The 21086-nt window shown below is 49.4% G+C and overlaps 1 protein-coding gene across 2 annotated transcripts in view; it reads right to left on the bottom strand.

Moving 5' to 3' along the window:
• The window catches only part of LOC146196665 (retinol dehydrogenase 13-like), a 36837-nt gene that overhangs the window by 14882 nt on the left and 869 nt on the right, over positions 1-21086 (bottom strand). The gene's annotated exons all lie outside the window — the stretch shown is intronic.

Here is a 21086-nt window from a genome sequence, read left to right as displayed (position 1 = left end):
CGCCTCCCAGTCCTCCCGGGTTGGGTTGGGGTGAGGGGGATAGCCGGATTTGAGGGGCAGGCCCACACCATGTGGTAGATGTCCGAATACACCACCCCACAGTGCGGGCAGCTGCCAGAGAAAGCAGGGTCGAAGTGTTTTAGAGCTGCCAGGGCACAGCAGTGTGTTGGTATAGAGGCGGAGTAAGAGCCGCTCATCCGCCTTTGAAAGGCCTTTACATGGGCGGGGGTAAAGGCTGTGGCTAGATTGGTAGTAATTTACAATATCTTTGAATGTATAAGCCGGATTAGGATCAGCGTCCTGGTCGGAGGGGGAGGAGGAGGAGGAAACTTCCCGGAGAGAGAGCGCGCGGGCGGCGGCGTCGGCAGCCTCGTTTCCAGCCAGCCCCTGATAAGCAGGAGCCCAAATAATATATCGGGTAGCGGGGTCCCCAATGTAGGAGCTATGTTGAAGTATTCGGTAGGCGAGATAAGGAGTCCAGCCCTGTTCGACATTCCGACAGGCCCCTCGCGAGTCGGAAATTATATATTTCGAGTCAGAGTGGGAAGCAGCCAATGCTATGGCGACCTCCTCCGCATGAGTTATGTTGTGAGCCCTGAAGCTAAGACCGTTGACTGTTTTCGCCTCGTGGACGACTGCGGCCGTGTACCACCCCCCATGGTGCGGGCCAGAGGCGTCCACATAAAAAAACGCCGGGTTTAGAACCATAATGGCGTGCCAGGGCTTCCGCACGCGCCAGGCGTCTGCCATCATGGTCTTCGCGTGCCATTTTGGCGGGAAGAGGGCGTACGCGGAGGGCGCATCTCCACGGCGCTGGAATGCGTGCCCGTTCTTCCATAAGTGTCGTATGTTTGATGTGGAGCCGGGCAAGAAGGCGGCGGCCCGACTGCGTCTGCGACAAACGCGTATATTGATTTGTGAGGTGCGCTTCCCTCAATTCCCTGAAGGTGTTCACCATTCCCAGCGCCATGAGGCGCTGGTTTGAGGTATTCACCGGAATGTCGAGGGCCCGCTTAATGATTTTGCGGAGAATGACCTCGAGGGCATCCTCATCTTGCTTCCGCAGGTGGAGATATGGAGTCGAATAAAGGATTCGACTGGTTACGAAGGCGTTTGCCAGCTCTGCGCGTGGACAGCGCTCGCGCCGGACCTTGTTCGAAGAACGCTTCGTGAACGCTTGGAGAACGTTTCGTGGGTCTGCCTGCACGTCGCTCTGCGTCAGCTCATCTGCGGCTCTTTGGGTCGTGACAATATGCAGATGACAGAAACACGAAACTAGACACATAATTTGTCCTTCACGGAGCGCTTGAAATTAAACCCACTCGGGAAGACAGGTACGGGATGAGGAGAGCTTAGACTGTCTTTACTGCAGACTCTCTGTTTCGCTGCAGCAGAAAGCGTAAAGTCAGAGACAGTTCGGCTGCTGTTTAACGGAGAGCGCTGGCATGCGAATAATCTAGGTGCGGTGGATGACAATGGATGAATTTCTGCACAGCTGAGCTGAAGACTACTGAAGACGAGAAGATGCTTTTAGAGTTTTCTTGTGCGTGTGAAACAAAAATGTCAGTTACAAACAACGCTTTGTCTGTCGAAGTGATTGACTGCTAAACCCGATCCCTCACTCACTCGCTCCCTCTCACCTTTCCTCATCTCGCTCCGTCTTCACGGCCCTGTGCAGAGCTTCAAGGGCCTGGGCTATTTATTGCCCATATTGCCACCGATGTCACGTTTTCATTTTCACATATTTTATTTAGAAATACTGCAGTCGTGAATCACATTCAATGAACACACGAATGCCACTGAACCTTCGTTCAGGACATACAACGCCTACAGAAGAGCTCAAGTTCTCCGGGGGTCCCAGGAACCCACCTCGCGATATAGTTCTTACTGCAAATGTATTTGATCTTATCAAATCATAATCTTCAGCCTGCCTACATATGCGCCCACTTCGGGACAAAAGCCTCTTCCATAGCCAGCCCTTAATTAACCCCGTCCTGTACCTAGCTGCGGCCAGCTGACTCCTGAAATGTCCTCAGTCTCTTGTGTCCGCCGCAGAAGTCATTGCTTTGGGAAGGGAGGTCTCACTGCTGGCAGTGCCTCAATTAGAGCGACTTTAATAGCGAGCTACACTATAGCGGTGACATAAACTCCGAGGGAAGGCATTGCCTTTCGTGGGCCCAGGAAGGAAAGACAACAAATTTCCGCCATGGTGCGCACGCTCACTGCCGTGACTCAACCGCGACGCCCGAACGATCCCTGACTGTGAACTGAGGCACGCGGCGGATGCCGCAGTATATATCGTGCCGTGAGGTCAGGTATCCTTCCCGCGCCCACCGAGCTATAAAAGCACCCACCCCGCCTGGCTCACCGCAAGACAGCGAGAACCGTGGGCCGCGACCAAGAGGTGATGAATCGCCAGCTTTGCGCAAGGCACGCCGCTTTTCTTCACGAGCACCGTGGCTGAGTGGCCTTGTGTTTTCAAACCCTCCCCGACTTCCATCTCTCTCTCCCGCAAGGGAATCCTTTCTTCTTTGGTTTTCTCTTACATTCCCGGGGCTTGGCACCTGTGTTAGGGCCGACGCAGCTCTAATTGCCTTAACCACCCCCCCCGCCGTTGGCTGTGCACCACGGTGTGGAGGCAGACCTCTTTGCTGTTTCCTCCTGGAAGGACTGGCAGCAGCACGGTATTTCCGTCTACCTGTATGGCGCCTTTGTCACCTACGCTACTCAGGGAGGACGATACTGGAAAAGCTTGGGGACATTAAGCTACCGCAGCTCAGACGGAGCAAGTGGCCCGGGCGACAGTATATAAGCCAAGATGTTTGACCGATGAGCGAGTGTGCGGAAGATTGGCAGCCATTTTAATTTTGACAGCATTTGCGGGCCCGGTTAATTGCCCAGGCTTTCGCTTAACCGGCGGTTATAATGAAAGGGGTACAGAGATTACAGAGGGGCACGGAGATTACAGGGTGAGAAGACACTGCAGGGATGACGATGAAAACTTTTGCTGGTTCTGTAATTTGTGGGCAGTTTTCCTATTCCGGAAGTTCGGTGGATCTTGCAGCCGCTGTGGCTTTTTCGTTCAGCTCGTGCTGAACTTTCGGGTCCAAGCTGGGCAGCATATATAGACCAACCCCACAGTAATCGGTTCTTCTATACGTTCTATATTTCCGCGTTTTCTTGGCAGGGCCATTACCACATGGCCCTGCCAAGCCATGCACTGAAGCCATGCACTGTGTGTGTATCGTGTTACAGTGATGGATAGCGACAAAATGAAGCTTCAGGGAAATTGGAACTGTTTTCGTCGTGCTCTCACCGGACAACAGAGTCTGATCAACATGACGGTGGTGTCGATAGCAACGAGAGTAATGAGACGTTTCTAGTACGGAAACGAAGTATTTTCAGCCAGCTTTTTCAAACAACGCCGATGTCAACAGGACCGTTTTTAGCTCCCATTGTCGGTGACCTGGATGTGATGTCGAGCCAAAACCGAGAGCCAACATACGGGCACCGATTTCCCGTCATCCGGGCACAGAGCGAGGTTTAACGAGACGTGTTCGGAACACAACAGCTTCCGCGCCGTCTTCGTGGATGGCGCCAGAGCCCCACAAACTCAATTCCCGGTGCGCACCCCAAACTGTGTGCTATACCAGAGCAGTTCATGTATCATTCTTCACCCTCAGCTGTTAAAAAAGCATAAAATGCACAAAACTGTCTACTTCTCGGTGGACACCTCAAATTCGCCTTCAACGGAAACATTTTCCGAATAGAAATGATGGATTGATAAACTTTGGTGACTGAATTATGCGGATTAGGGATAATGGGTTAAGAATGAGACGCCCATCATCGGCATTGTGCTCCTTTGGTTTGGTTTATATTGGTTTGTGGGGTTTAACCTCCCAAAGCAACTCGAGACGTCATAGTGGAGGGCTCCGGAAATTTCGACCACCTGGGGTTCTTTACCGTGAACTTTAATTCAGGACTGTTATCGCTGCCACGCTCAGCGGATTAGCACAGTGTGACTGCGATCTGACGCCGCCAGCAACACGAACACACAACAGGCGAGCAGAGCTGTCTGTACGAAACATATACTTCGAACAGCGTCTGAGTTTCGGCCACCGCAGTGTGTGGGTCGATCAGCCAGCGGTCATCTTTTTCCGTTTGTATACGTCCTCCCCGCCTACCATACGCAAATATTACTTCTTCTCTCGGCTACGGGAGAGGCAGCGATTTTTCTGCTGATTGAAAATCTGCGAGGCATGTGCACACATTCATTCATCTCACTTGTATCGTTGCAATAAAATTCCAATTTAGAAAGATTTTATAGAAAGAAAAGCAGCAGGGACTGGCTAAAATCTCGGTGGACAGCTCAGCCGCGTCGTAAGCGAAGGGGGAAGGTTAGAGTGAAAGATAAAAATGTGCCCCAGTGGAGAGCAACGGAACAATTTTCACCGCCTTTAATGTGCGCAATTAATTGGCACAGGGTGCACCGCATATATTTTCTAGCTACGCGTCCTTTCTGCGGACAGGCAGCCTGGACCAGTTTCTTTCTTTGTCCCGCTCGTGGAAAACAACCCATTCCATAGCACTTATATAGCTAAGCATGTATTCTCCCACCGGGTGGTGTCCCAACCATTCCTCACTACGCCCAATTCTCGTGTGGCTTGTCTGACCAACACGGCTCTCGGAAAAGAGCTAGAGCTTATCCGAGAGCACAGTTATTAACGCCGCTGCGGTTCTGGACTGACTCCACTCGGGACTTGGAAGACATTTTTTTTGCATTTTTCAATAAAGTCTCCTCCTCCTTTCTTTATCGTACAGCCTTTTGCTTTTCGCCTCTAGCGAAACGCGGCCGACCCAATAAAACTCCATCCCTGCTTGCTGACGTCATAAAACGAGAGTAAGGAGTGAGCTGGCTGTATATATCTTTTCAGGTGCCCTCTTCTAAACCACGCACGCTTCCTCCAAATATATGACCACGTTACCAAACAACACACGAGCCAAGAGCACTGAGTAGGAACCGGCCGCGATTCTGTTTTGGTCCTGAAAATGCCGCAGACGACTACTTCTGTCACTGATAGCGCCGCTCAATCTTTTCAACAGGACCAGGCAACAGCAGGGTCACTCTTGAACTTCTCAAAAACCCTGCCAGGAATGTCCGCTGCTCCGCCAACAAGAAAAAGAATGCGTATAATAACGGAACAGACACAGACATTTCCCCGCTCCAAGATTATACATGCAGGCCGGAAGGGCGCCAGGAGACACGTGCTCTTCTTAAAGCGCCCGCATCTCCACTGGACTCGTGGCACGAGGCCAAGGGGGAGAAGACCTGGGCGTGTGCATGTCGCGCTGCTGCGGGGCGGTGGCGAAAAAAGCGGTGCGCGGACCTCAAGGCTGTCGCTCCTGTTTAACGAGTGCGACCGCCTACGTGCGTCTGTGTGTACGCACGCATCCACACGCGGGTGACGCTGTCTGCTGAAGGAACTCAAAACAGGCGACAGGCAGCAGTGGCGCATGTATATAACCGCGAGCACGCATCCAGAACACGTCCGGGGTTGTACAATACGCGCGCTGCCGCTGACTAAGGTCGTCATCTTGCTGTTTCACGATGGATGCTTGGGATGCACTCTGTGCGGCAGCCGTCATCCTGTCGGTGGTGCTCCGGGATAGACGGGTCCTCAATTGGATGCTGGCGAAGTGCTACGAGCCCGTCATCTGGCGGCTATAATTGGCCTCTGAAGGGGTGCGAAAAGAGGTAAACAACTTCGTCGTGGGGCCTTCGACCGAGCGGCCGCCGTATATCCGGCCCTGAATAACCCGTCGCGACTGTTGTCTCTCTGCGTTTCCTTTTATAGAAAAACAAAAAAAAAAAAACGCGCGCGTGTCGTCGGTGCAATGCTGATGTCACCACACCTTCCGAGACCTTCATCTCTCTTTCGTGCCATTCCTCCTTCAGTTGCCCCCCTTCCCCCTCCCCCCATATCCTTCTCTTCGCCACATTACTCCGATCTCAAGCTTATAGTCTTTGGTGACGAAGGGACGGCAGGTCACCCACGCCGCCTGCCGCTTACGGATGGTCAATGTTTCTTGTATAAGCGGACGAGAGATAATACAGCGAAAAATTGCTACTCTAAAGAGAGCGTGATCGTCCTCATTCACTATACGTACGTATAACACTACTTTTCTTGTCACTAGCGGAAGATCTGAATGCACATTGTTTTCCGTTGGGCACATTGATTGAGGTACATGACAGTAGTAAAGTAAATTACTAATACGTCATTTTCACCGGTCTCGAACACCACAACGACTGTACGTAAGTGCAAGCTAGTACAAGCCATTCAGCAAAGCGTATAGTCGCTGTGGAACTAAAGGCGAGAGCCAGTTCTTCGCCGAAAACACGTTTTTATACGAATCTGTACGGCACAAGAAAAACAACAAATGCAATCCTTCAGCAACTGTCTCGTTGAAACGACGTAAACTGCTTCGTACATTGAAACTATTTTCTTAATGCGTGACCATTAAGATTCGAAGTCTGAAAAAAGCGTCTGTCTTCCGAATTCGCCGAGAAGCGAAGAATTAACAAACTGAAAAATGTGTACAAGATTCGAACTCGCGACTCTTAGGTTCGGAACCGAGCACGCCAGTAGGAGCGCCGGTATCCATAGGAACTGGCGCGCATGGTGCCGAGGAACAGTGGAGTGAGCGTAGCTGTGCCCCATTACTACTCGTGCTAGGGTCATTACGAGATACATGCCTAAATGGAAGCAAGTAAAGGTAAAAAGTAGGGAAATCAAACAATTTAAGATGGCATATGTGCCGACCTGTGCAGCGGCAACTAGCAATGGGGACACAGATCGACCCATCGATCCGTTTTTAAAGCGAAATGCTTCACTACGCTAGTCAACACCGCGCTTCGAGCGAGCCGGCACGAGTGACGTCACGCACGGCGCAGGTGGCCGCCGCCGACTCCGTCGCCTGACCTTTCGCCGCTGCTGCGCGTGACGTCACGCGCACTATGCCTCATCGTTTGACGTTCGCCGCAAGCGCGTGTTTATCGCGGAGGCCGGTTATATAACCGCTTGCCAGAGAATAGACGTGCACATTCAACATGGAAGGAGAAGAGAGTGATACTACCGATAATACAGAAGTGATACCACGGGAGTTGGCTGAAAAGGAGCGAAGAAATGAAATGCTGAAAGCTCAACAGCGTCCGAGACACCCGAACAACGAGAAGAACGTCTCGCTAAACGACGCAGCATAGCCGAGTGTGAAAAGACACCCGAACAACGAGAAGAACGTCTCGCTAAACGACGTAGCAAAGCCGAGTCTGAAACGCCTAAAGCATAACCATAAGCTAAACCATAGCATAACCGAAGCTTTTCGCTTCGAGATATCCAGGCTTAACCTTAGCTAAGCCCCAGCCATTTTTTTCTTTTTAAATTAAATTTCTTGCTTACATAAAGTACTTACGTAACTTAAATAGCTAAACAAAACGAGTGCTTATTGTCTATGTGGCTGGTATTGCGCCACATTGATGGAGCGATGCACTATGCATGCGCATTGCGTTGTGCCGAGAACGAAAATGCTGTGGATCTCACTGTGAGCGATTTCCTTTCAATCTAGGTAAAAGAGGACATGCATACTGAGACAAGTTAGCCAGGCCCAATGCGGAAAACCAAAGATTTCTCTTCCCAGCCGGCGTATTTTTAGAAGCGGCCTCCACGTATATATTGACTATCATTACGAAATTTGTATATCCCACATGTCGGAAAGTTCGCGGCCGGGCTTTGCACCCGTTACATCTTTGCATCTCGTCTTTCATTGGTTTCTCCTTTCCTAGCCCGTCCTAATGTTACGCGAAGCGTCTACAGCTCGTTAGGCGGAAAATCCTTCGCCATAACTAGGAACTGAAAAACAAAAAAAAAAGGGGGGGGGGGGGGGTGAGGATATACGCACGAGAATTAATATCAAAATTGTGATGCAACCGTACATTGTGCAGCGTTCAAGGTGAGGTCATATCATTTCGCTTCCATTTACCATCAATCTGCTAGTCAAAGTGGAAGCTATTATAGTTTGCGTTAGCGATTCGAACCGACGGTATATATGTACCCCAAATAAGTGTAAGTGTCCACCGAGGAATGAGAGAGATACTGCATTTTCGTTTCCCCCAAAATCAACCGGAACAAAAAATAAAACGATATTCGAGGAATGAAACAGGGTTGTTAAAAGCGCTGTTGTGTCTACTATCCGGGTGAAGGATTTGCGTCCCCCTAATTTTTTTTTCTTAATCTTCCTGGCTTGCCGCTTCTTTCCCGCTGCCTCTGACAGAATGTATACCGACGTTTTTTTGTTCAGTTATTTGATATCCGTGCACATGCATACACGAGCAGGCCTGTGGGGCATCCTTTACAGCAAGCTCGAGTGAAAGTTGTGAGTTAAAATGATCGGGACTAAGCAGAGTCGCCAAGTTCGAACAACGGGATTTACACCCCGTCACCGCTACAGACTTTCATGAGGACGTTTTTACTCCGTTACGAAGGAGTAAAAAAGTTTCCCTTTTGGTGAAACGGCCTCTCCAGTTTCTCTGTAATGACAGCGCCACATCGGAGCGCCAAATTTTCCTTTGTTGGGCAGCTGCATTTTGAGAGAGAGAGAGAGAGCGTGCTTAGCAGAAAGTCACCACCTGTTAATCTGGGCGGGTTGATGCGTATCCAGCTCTACTCTCCCCCAGGGCGAAAGCCGAGGGCGCGGCAAAAAGGCGGCTGTGTACTGCTTGTTGCCCTATTGCTAGGTCCTGGTATTTAATCCGTATGTTAATTTTCGTATGGCCCATATGTCAGTAAAGTTTACTTCTTTAATGTGTGTTTAAGTAGTCCGCTCTTTAATTCATGACGCTGAAGTGTCACATGAGGCTACTTTGTATGAATGATCACCTGGTACGTTTCCAAGTCTAAGCGCTGAACTGTTTTAAGGCGAAAGTCTTTCTTGACTTATGGGTGGCGTACACAGATGGCGTCGGGAAAAATGTCAGCAAAAGTATCGGCAAGTGTACGTGCGAACTGTCAATCATCCGTTGTATGCAATAGTACGAAATTTAGTATCGAGTATAATTAGTGTGTGGCCGACTGGATGCATGGTGACATCCAAATTTAGATGTCCTTACCCCCCCCCCCCCCCCTTCCCAGTAAAGAAGAAAAGAAACGGCCCCTTAGATCTCAAAAATTGAACCTCGTCAGAATTTGGCCAAACTCGATGTCTAACTTATTTGACCTCGTTAGAATTTAACAAAAATTGGTGCCTAATCTAATTTCACTATGGCCAGCCACCCCTTCTCTATTTTTAGAGGAGGCTCTGGGCCAACTCTACGGGCACTTACAAATTTGGGTGAGCCATCTACAAGTGTGACCTCCTGCGTCCCTGAATTGCGGACACTTCAGAATTTGACCAAAATTGATATCTCGTCTAATTTAGTGTGGCCAACGCAGTGGCTACTTGCAAACTTAGGTCCCAAAAATTTGGACCCCTGGACACTCGCGAAATTTGACTTCGTCCGAATTGGAAAATGGCCACTAAGCAACGCTATTGAGCAACAAAACGCAGAACTCATAACGGAACTAGGCACGGAACTCGCAATGATTTCGACTTTCTGCACGTAAGCAGACTTATGTGCACACCTGTAATTTTTGTTTCCTTTTTACTGCCTCTGTAACATTACTCATCTATACATGAATTTTGCGTATTGAATTGAGGTCTGAGTTTGTGTTCGTTTTGTCCTTTCCTTGCTAACTCTTGTACTTTTCTTTCTACTTTTGGCTTCTTCATTCATCGTAACAGAACAGCCCGCTGCGGTGGCTCAGTGGTTAAGGTGCTCGAGTATGGAATCCAAAGAAGCGTGTTCGATCTCGGCCGCAGCGGCGTCTTTTTGATGGAGGCGATAAGCAAGGCGCCTGTGTACTGTGCGATGTCGGTGTACGTTAAATAACCACAGATGGTCGAAATTTCTGATTTCCGCAGTCCTCCACTACGGCGTCTGTCTCTCATAGCCTGATAGCTTTGGGGCTTTAAACCACACAAACCAATCCATCATCGCTACAGAACGGTTTGTTAGACTTTTCTTGTAGATTTCTGCTTCAGCTCTGAATCTTGATTACTGCGTGTGTAGTATCGCTTTTAAAATACGCTTGCTTCTACGTGTATTAACCACATGGTCTACTTTATTTCCATTCTATACCTTCACTTCAATGACATTCAGTCCACGTACACAGCAGCACTGCATGACCAGTTGGACTTCCGAGAGTGCCTGACGCCACCCGGAAGACATATTTATGTTCTCTCTCTCTCTCTCTCTCTCTCTCTCTCTCTCTCTCTCTCTCTCGCACACATGCAAAGCATCCTCAAAAGTCGAGTGCGTATCCTGAAGCGGTAGCTACAACGTCGCGCCTGCACGAGGTCGACAGCATGTGTCGTAAAGTAGAGGCTAGCTGGATGCAGCACATTTTCTGGCACCACGCTCAAAACATGACTTGGTTTAACGGTCTTTTTTCAACGCGCAGATCTTCAAAACAGCCGCGTGTAAGCGGAAAGTAGTGTGACGTCTGAGAGTGCATATTGGCCATGGAAGGAGCAGAAGGTTAGAGGACGTGGCCGATTGTATTGCGAAATGGGTAGTGAGGTTGACGTGGTTCTTAGTTCTTTTTTTAGCCGCGGACTCAGTTCATAATGGTATTGCTGTTGCCAACAAAAGCAACAATAACCACAAGGTCACTACAGCGGTTTTTTCTCGGCCTTTCGGAGAGGTGAAAAAGGTGCGAGAGGAACAAAACTGCTGCCCTGCCTGATAACTCTTCGAAATCGTTACTGAGGTTTATGGTCACTCAATTATCTAACCTGACATCTGTGCTTTTGCGACATCTGGACTCATAATCAAGATGGCGACTACAAGATATCGCGGTGTGCTTCAGTGGAACTGTAGAGGGCTCTCCACAAAGGTTGGAGAGCTCAAATCCCGTCTTCGCATGAACAAACTTCATGTATGGGCCATGCTACTGCAGGAGACGAACGCGTTGCCACCCATTCCTGGTTTCAGTGGATACGTGTCTCCTTCCATGGACGACCGACGTGTGCACACGGATACTCCTCCGGGAAAGGTGGCCGTGTATGTTGACACACGGTTTCCTCAGGTACGCCTTGCTCTGGAAAATTGGTGTACTTCATATCAGGAGGTTGTTGCAGTGGCAGTCAAATTTGGTAAGGCAACTGTTGTAGTTGTGTCAGTCTATGTAAGACCTGGTGGTGGCTCTCCCTCCCGCATAAACCTGGGATGGTTATTGAATGTTAGGCAACAATACCCGGGATGTCCAGTTTTAGTTGGGGGTGACTTCAATGCGCCTCACCCGGACTGGGGATACCCCACCTTAAGTCCTCGCGGCAGGCGAGTGCGAGACGCCTTTACGGATGCGCTGTTTATTCTCCTGAACCATCCAGATACACCAACAAGGACTGTGCTTCATACTAGGAGTGGAACATACGCTCCAGATCTTACGTGGTGGTCAGGAACCGGCACCCCCTCGTGGCACTTAGAGCCGGACTGCTGGGGCAGTGACCATCATCCTATTGTCATCGGTCTCTATCCATCACAGGCCCGACGATTACGCCGCAAGTGTACAGTTGTCCATTGGGACAATTTCCGCGCCATTCTTCAAAACCACTCTGTGGAGTCGGCACCATCGCTTCTAGACCGCATAAAAAGAGCACTAAATGAGGCTACAACCATTACCTGGGTGGAGGTTGGTCGACCAACACCGGATGTGCCTCTGCTCAACTTGTGGGCTGCTCGTCGACAAGCGGAATTGACTGCAACCAGAGACCCAACTTCTGCGCATGCACGTACAAGACTAAATTACATTACTGCTAAGGCTCGAAGGTATGAGCGTGATCTCTCACGACGACAATGGTAGCTGTGGTGCGAGCAGTTCTCCACACAGTCATCGAATGCCCATCTTTGGCGAACTTTCCATGCCATGGAGCACGGTTGTCGTCGTCCTGATGCAGCGGCCACAGCATGCTTTGCAGCTAACTTGTCTCCGAATGATTTCGCAAGACAAGCAGCACGCAAGTTTTTCCCCAAGTACGACGTGTTGCCTGCACCAGTTACAAGGCCTTACTTGTGGGGCATGCCAGCCCATTTCGATAGGCTGCCATCTGCTGCCGACACCGAGGGAATCGCGAGCCCATTCTCCATGCCCGAATTGCTTGCAGCTATAGATGAAGCCAACCGAAAGACAGCGCCCGGTCCGGACTCCATTACGTACGAGGTTTACAAGAACCTCAGTGGTGATGCACTTCCTCAACTCCTTGACACCATTAACAAGGTATGGCTAGACGGCGATGTACCAGACAGCTGGAAATCGGCTATTGTGATCCCTATTCCAAAGCCGGGGAAAGCCCCAACAGACCTAAGCAACTTTCGACCTATTTCCTCAACGGTAACAATTTGCAAGATTGCTGAGAAAATGCTCGCCACACGAATCTCGTGGTGGCTTGAACATCACGGTTTCTACCACCCGGCCCAGATTGGCTTTCGACCATCTATAGGCACAGAAGACGGATTGGCTGTCTTGGCGTCATCCGTATTATCATCAACACGCAGCCACAATGTACGCACCGTCCTCGCCATGGATGTAGAAAAGGCTTACGATAATATCAGTCATGCTGCCATTCTGGATTCAATTGACATGCTTCATTTACCACTTAGAGTACGCAATTTTGTAAAATCTTTCCTTGAAAGTAGACAATTTGCAATACGCCTCAATAACGAGGCCATAGGATCATTTGTCCCTCTTCGCGGCGTGCCCCAGGGATCGGTGTTGTCACCAACATTATTTAATATTGCGTTTATCTCACTTGCATGGCGGTTACATGAAATTTCTTATGTTAAATTCTTAATATACGCTGATGACATCACGGTGTGGAGCACACACAACGACCTACTGACTCAATCATCGGCCCTGCAATCAGCTTTAGATATTACGTGCACATATGCATCTTCCATTGGCCTTGAACTTTCCGCCAGTAAAACTACGTTCATATCAGTCGCCAACCGCTGGGGCCGCCGTAAACTATCAGCAACTCCTATTCGTCTACATCTATCCGGAGCCCCACTTCAGGAAAGTCCAACAGTAAAAATATTGGGGCTTAACAATTCATGAGTCAGGAACTGGAACTACATGGCTGTCTGGCGCTAAAAAAACTGGCGTTACAGACACTGGGTTTAATTAGACGCATTGCTCCAAAAATGGGCGGCGCTCGCTCAGATGTTGCGAGACAGTTGGTGAGGGCAGTTGTGCAACCGCGCCTTGTTTATCAAGCCCAATTTCAGCATTTGACAAGGGCACAATGGGATCGACTTGAGGCTATAAATCGAGAGGCAATGAGGGTCATCACCTGCCTCCCTCGCATTACACCAGTCGTGGCGCTCCAAGAAAACGCACAACTAAACACAATAGATGAACTGGTGCAACAACGACGTGATGCACGCAAGCTTAAGGCCACACTCTCTCACGCAACGTGCGCTCTGAAGGCTTATGCTTCGAAACATTCAATACTACCACCGCCACTGCCAATTCTTCCTCCTTGGCGTTTTGTACAGCTGAGCGATAACAAGCCAACTGATTTACGCCGACCAAGAACACAGGAAACGGCGTCGTCACTTCGCGACCGAATTATGGAACAAGACGCCCGCTTGCCACATGGTTCCATTATAATTTACGTCGACGCAAGCATCAAAGCCTGTGAAGTGATAACAGCAGTTTACTGTCCTAGCAAATCTTCATTGAACAAGACGTCAACATTTCAATTACCGGAACCTCCATCTTCTTTTTGTGCGGAACTGCTTGCAGTGCAAGAGGCGCTTCGCTCTGTGACCGCCATTCCCATGCTTCCCACGGCCCATATTATCATACGTACAGATGCTCTCCAGGTGACAAAGCTACTTAGACGAGTTAGTAGTAGCCCGGAAATCTGCCAGAACATACACAGTTTAGCGGCTCGCATACCAAATCCAATTCGTATTGAATGGACCCCGCGTGACCTTTTAAGTGCTCAAAGCCAAGTAGATTCTGCTACCCGCCTTTCAAACTCAACATCGACATCGCCAAACCTCATAAAATTGGACAATGCCACCCTGCTTTTAACAAGAAAGGAGCACCTCCGGCGCCGTACACGTGCTCTTATACCTCCGTGTACGGTAAGCCTCCCCCGCGGTCTAACCCGTGCAGAGGAGGTGGCGCTTCGGAGGATTCGAGTTGGGGTGGCCCTAACACCAGCAGTGATCCGAAAGTGGCCACAATTTCGGTATTTATATCCACACCCTGGGTGCCCCATCTGCAAGTCAAGAAATATAGAAGCTGACATCCATCACCTACTGTGGGATTGTCCAGCGTTGAAGCCAACGCGGATCCGGCACCTGGTGGCAGCTGGCCTCTCCCCCCATAATCCGCAGTCATATGCTGCTTGGACACTGGGACCGCATCATCGTTCACTCCTCGATTTCATTGCATCAGCCAACCTTTTTTCATTTATTTGACCACACCCTTCATCCATCATAACATTCCTTTTATGCCCTGAGGCAATAAACTTCGCAAAAAAAAAAAAAAATCCAACCCAGCTATATCTGGCAAGGAAGTGAAGGCTTGAAAAATTACAACACAGTCGGTGCCGTGCTCTCAAGAGCTAGAATTTCCCTTGTGAACCGGGCTCACGCAGCGACAGACGCTCTGTCGTCACAATAGAACTGGCTCTGTAGCAACGCCAGCCACTACAAAGATGATTACTGTACTCCCCCTCCTGCGCTGTGTCAACTGTTTGGGAAAGCAAGGAATGGTGTTCTGTAAAAAGGTGCTTGCGGCCCGCAAACACCTTTTCACAATACTTAATTCTGTCCTTTCTAAAACGGTTTGGTTTGTAGTCGTATGTGATTTAACATCCCAGCGCTGGTGATGATGATGATAATATTGGCTAGTCCCTCTGTATCGGGTGGACACCTGGTTAGTGTGCACCCAGATGACTGAGGCTAGGAGACGCCTAGCGGAGGGCTCCTGAAATTTCGACCGCCTGGGTTCATCGCATAGCACACGGGCGCCTTGTTTTTCGTTAACTTACATGCGCGACCAAACGCCGTTCGAATAAGCGGTCGCCATTATTGAAATCTTGCTGCAAAGCCGACGACACAGGCTCGACATTCAAAGTAGTGCTGGCGTGTTGTCATAGACAGAATGCAAGGTCGCCGTCGCAGTATAAAGAATTACTATTTAGACGTGGGCGAAATAGTATCGAGTCCTAAACCACTGGCCCGTTCAGATCACTCGCGTTGCAACGAGACATAAGGTCTCGCTAGGTTCAAATTTATATTTTGCGAACCGCACAGCAGTAACGAGAATAAGCTGCAGTTACGAAGCGAAGACCGCGCGTCCCCATTAGAGGCAGGGGCGATCAGCTGAGACAGGAATCTTTTATTCGCGATTCGCTTAAGATTATACGCAACGCTGTATAGATCCCCCTCATTTCGGTTGCGCCTGGACAGCATTGAGTGGGTGCAGCCCACCTCGTACAAACGAGTGGGCACAGCTATAGGGCACCCATTCGAGCTTCCTCCGAGCACCTCCCCCTTTCGCAGCGGTCAGAGCGTGTCCCCGAGCCGTCAAAAGAGTGAAACCGCGATTAGGTCACACTTCCTTGCATATGGGCCACTCTCATGCGAGAGTGAACCCACGCATGCCCGCTAAATGAGTGTGGTGTCTGGTGGGCGGTTCCTATACCTTGCCTGTGCGTGGGATATGGCAACTGTGCGGGCGCAGCAAGGGCAGCAGGGAGGAGAGAGCGGGCTGCTTTCATTTACGGTGCACGCATTCCGGGCAGGCCAGACGGGCTGAGAGCCGAGCGCCGTTGGAATCGTGTTTATGCGGACCGACTGGCAACGCTTGCGCGAAGGCTGCTTTTTTTAAAGGTCCCCGCATCTGCTAACCGCCGTGAGCGCGTGCGTCTAAAATAGCCATTACTGTGCAGCGGTGTAATGCTTGGTCCAGGATAAGGTACGTGGACCGCCCTAGAGTAGCCACATGGCTACTAAGACACGGCATTAAATTTTTGTTTCTAGTCTGAAATCATTGCAGGTGGTTAAACATTTTTTCCATGCCAGAGCTCTTTGATGAGTGTTGGGCACCGAAAATCAGCCGGCAGGTGCTCCTTACATTATGAACGGGCGCACCTTGTGATTCCTCAAACAGTTATGCCAGGTTTGGCAACTAAATAAGCAGCGCTTCCTATTCCTTGTCAGGACAAAGCGCAAGACCTACACTCGGGCTTTCCAGCACTACACAAACTATAGAGATCAGAGTTAAAGGAAGCACTGTAAGCAAACGTTGGTATTAGCTGGTGAAGCACGTTTGGAAAGTATTTTTTTTTTTTCGAACCAAACTGTATATAGACCTTTGCATCCAGCGAGGGAGGCGGAAATTCCTCCTCTCTGGACTGCCGGAAAAAGGGTTCCACCATAGCCTCCTTTATATGGTTCCTTTGCAGCTTCCCGTACTGGCGCGAGGTGTACTTGACATTGACAGTTCACTGAACAATATGGCAGTGCACAGGAAGTCCCCATTGCAAAGGTCTAAATGTCGCTTTTCTCCCTTTCGCTGGCCTCATATACACTCTTCTAGTCCCTTTGAAGCACCCTGAATACACCGTTTCAAGGGAGTTAATTGTTCTGCGTGGCACGGTGGTGCAGGGTGGCAGTTCCTGGCCCTACGGGGCTGGGACGGTAGGTCAACGCCGCTTGCGGTAGGGGCTAGCCAGCCACCAAATTTTATCTGTTGTAGGCCGTCATTACACCCGCCACCGCTTCGGTGGTGGACGACGGTTGTTGCGGCGCGCGTCTTTCTCTCCCTCTTCTTTTTCTTTCTTCTCTATAATCTCTTCTGTCCGCACGAGGCAGCGGAGGTGGCTCAGCTACAGAGCCAGTAGCTGGCACGTGCATTTTCTTTTCCTTCTTCCTACAGCCACAACAACTTGTGAACAGGCTTGCGTCAGTTCTTTTGGTGTGAATGTACTAGAACGTGCTAGGGGATTTTTTCGCTGGAAACTTTGCCAATAGCGCTTTTTACATTCTTATTCCTTTCTAGAATTCTATTCACATACATGTGAATGTTAATTCTCTAAACTATAGGCTAAGCCTTCCATATTTTTTAATATTCACTGTTGTCACAACTAAAGTGTGGTGTTGCGAATTGCATAGTAGCACGCGCTGTGTACTGTACTTGTATGTTGTTAGTCGCTGTGACTTTTTTTTTTTCTCCGCGCGAAATCGAGTAGTCGGTGGCACTGTTAGGCACTACCTTGATCTCGTTATATTACTACAGTAAAAGACGGCTTCGTTGCAGACATTATTTTTGTGAATATCATAACTAGTCCTGTATTTCAGGCCTGCTCGCATCTGTAAATCACAAAATGAAATCCCCATAAACAAAATGCGACCCCGGACGCTCCTCGCCGCTGCTCCGTAACCCTGTCCCCAGACGTAATAAATGACTGGCCGATTTTTCTTCTCCAGCAGCTTCATATAAACACGGTGGTTCGACCGTATACTTGCAGCCCCTGCACGAGCTGCATAACATAGCCCTATTCCTCCTGGCTCCGCATATCCGCAAGCTTGTACCGGCGACCGTCTGCAGAGCCGTGGATGCTGCTTCGGAGACCTCGACGCGCGGACCCGAAATAGATCCCCGTTCGCCGCTGGAAAGTTGAAACTCAAACCGGCGCCCGGCTGAGCGCTGCTGCTAAATGTGTCCGCCCAGACCCCCACCCTACATGCGACCGTGTACTCAAGCGCTGCCCTGTGCTATCCACGACTGCGGCCTCTTGCGAAGAACACCCACGCTTTGCACGAGGCAAAACAGCACCGCTCAAAGACAAAGGGCAGTAGCTAGCTGCAGCAGGTCACGGTCGCTACCCAAGTGGTCACCATAACACACCAGTGCCAGAAAGCTCTGTTTCACACAAGCAAACAACGAATACAGTCACACTCATCGCTAATATTATTGCTTTATACTAGATGTCGACGACGGACGCATCCATACACATACTTATAATACGAGTCCGCTCAGAATTGAATGGAACGTGGTATCGTCTCAACAACCTTCCCAGCAAAACGCTGGTGGATATAAACCTCGCTGATACTAAGTGACCCGGCCCGTGGTAGCATTGATGTATACATATGTGCTATATGAAGTAGGAGGATACTTTGTTAGGAAAGTTGGTTCATAACGTTGGGAAGGTAGTAGTATGTTGTGCAAAAAGACAGTCGCGAGAGAAGGCAGGAGGCGACGAGCGTGAACTAACCGATGTTTATTCGAAAGGACGACGGGCTAACATAGCTTTAAAAGGCACAAAACTGTATAAAAGACAGATATCACAAAAGCGAGTGGGGGCGGGGGAGGAGGGAAGCCATGGCAGCGTGCCTTCGAGTGACGCGTCACTGATGGTCTGTACTTCTTTTATTGATTTAATATGCTTCTAGAGGTTATCTGGCTGTTTGTAGCTGCACTTACGCGCAGGATCGTCGTTTCATTTTGTAAAGGGCATTTGTGTGCCAAGCTATATTTTTGCCGTTGACATTGATCATGGTTCCCGAACTGACCTTTTATGCTCGGCAATGACGATATTGATGCACCGGCCACTTCGCAGTCCACATAGAGGTTTTTGTGTTTTACGCTGCAGCCATTACGGTTTGTGTGTGTGTGTGTGAAATTTCTTTCAATTCGGGCACATATATAGGCGGGTGAGCTTGCAAGGCGCTGAAAAAACAAGCCGGACACAGTGCTCATTCATTCCCCCACTTTTTTTCGGGTTGTGCAGACTAGTGGACATGTATAGGGGACTTATCTTTGTATGCGTTTCAAAGCGACAGCGTTAATTAGGACCCCCGTTTCGCTGAAAAGGCGGTGTACGTCGGCGATGTTGTTGTTCTCCATTGTTGTAATGCGAAAATCTACAAGGAAGAAATGAAGATCCTTCCGAACGTACGAAGAATATCGAACCCTGATTCTTAAGAAAAATCACGTTTCTTCTTTGGAGTAAAGCTGCGTCTGGCGTATATGCTTTGCCGTGCGACTGCATTCTAGAACACTATATGCTAACGAACAGCCGTGTCATTGGAAAGGAACTCTTATGGAGATAATAGTTAAGCGAGTAACAAAATATATATCCGCTAATTTTGCGCCTTGCGTACGTGCGATTTTAGCACCACCATGCGGCGCCCACTACAAAACCTGCGATCGTACTGCGTTGTCGCTGTACAGATGGGACGCTACTGCGTTTCCGCACTACAGATGGCGCGCAATATAAAACGTGCGCCTAGTGCAACAGTCTATGTGGTGTGGCAGTGGACTTCAGAGGTCGGAGTCGTGCCGATTTGCGTATTACAAGGTATGCTTTACCAGGAGCGGAGCCACTGAAATGCAATGGGATGGTGCAGCGAGAGGAAAAGAACAAGTAAAGTTTGGGCAGGTATAATAATTCTGTACGTGACTGCTGGGGCCCGACAATTTTCGACATGGCACGGCCGTATGCTGGTACGCTATACTTGTACTGTGCTGAGCACTCTCTAGCGTAGGTCGCATTGTTGCCTAACTACCGGTTCCCATCTGTACGCACATTGTTGAACGAGGTTTTGTTTTTCAATCGACCTTCTAATGCCACGTCGCCTTATGCTGCCATATGTGAAGTAAACATGGATCCATAACGCAATCGTTATGGAAACACTTTGGTCGCCAAAGACTGCAAAGACCGCTAAAACGAAAGAAGGGATAGATACAACGAAATTATCATAATTCTCCAAGCAAGATGCGAGACTACAAATTTAGGCAGCAAATAACCAATTAACGGTTACGGGAAAATAATAATGAGACGCAAAATTAACTATTGCTAGATGACAACGCGTACATGCAGCTAACGCAGAATGATTGACCTGACTAAAAAACTGCCATTTTGAGCTGCGATCTCAGATCGGGTATCATCGGCGTGAACAAATGCCGTCAGGTAGTAGCGAAGGCATTTTTCGCCAACGAAGGAACAATGCCGTATTTCACTACACGGTGTGTTTCACTGTTGAAGTGGATTTTGGAGAGTTTGATTAGCGTCTGTAATTAGAATCACATATAAATCCAATCTAATGAAACCACTGTCATTATTTTACAACACGAAATACGGCACTACACTGCCAAGAGTATACGAATACCTCTGTAGGTGCTACAAATGTGAATGAGGCAGAAATATTCGTTTTTAGTCACTTTCAGTAACTTATTTGCAAACTAACGCCTAGCACGCTTTACCGTTACAGCTTCTCTCATGCGTTCTGCAAGGGTTGTGCTATAAAAGACCGTAGCTGAAAAGACTCGAACTTCACAACTGTATACAGCGACTCTAGAGCAGCCACTCGAGCTTTCGCCAAGGGCGGGATAGACAAGACGACGCTACGGATCTTAGGCGGAAGTAACATCACCGATCACTCCATCGTATGGTTCCCGGCACACATGGGCAGCTTAGGGGGCGGCCTGCGGAATCTCAATGAGATCGCATACAGGCGGCGCGAGGACTCATCAACCGCGTCCCTCCGGTTTCCCCTGCTACTCCACATATCGAGTACAGAGATCAATTATTCACGTACAACGAGCTCACTAAGCACTTTTATCTAGGCAGACGAGCATTTCCCCTCCCGGATAAGAAATTAACCCGCAGCCAATCAGTCACGTTACGCTTGTTCCAAACGAACTCATACCCCAACCCCTGGCGCATGAAGCACATCGACCCAGACTACGACGGACAACATGTGTGTGAACGGTGCAGTGACCGTGTAGACTTAAACCATATGCTGTGTGGTTGTGCATCGAGCGACGCCTACGCCAAGAACAAGGAACGTTGGGACAAAGTGTTAAAAAGTGCTTCACTACATGATCAGCTTCGGGCTGTCCAGGAGGCCCGCGCGGCGGCGGAGAGCTTCGGGCTCTCTGTGCCGACGTGGGAGCTGCCCTCTACAC

Source organism: Amblyomma maculatum, chromosome 3 (assembly GCF_055883805.1).
Source record: "Amblyomma maculatum isolate TAMU_Amacu chromosome 3, ASM5588380v1, whole genome shotgun sequence".
NCBI classification, from domain to species: domain Eukaryota; kingdom Metazoa; phylum Arthropoda; class Arachnida; order Ixodida; family Ixodidae; genus Amblyomma; species Amblyomma maculatum.
Note: the sequence above shows the minus strand (reverse complement) of the source record. Positions and strands in the feature narration are given on the sequence as shown.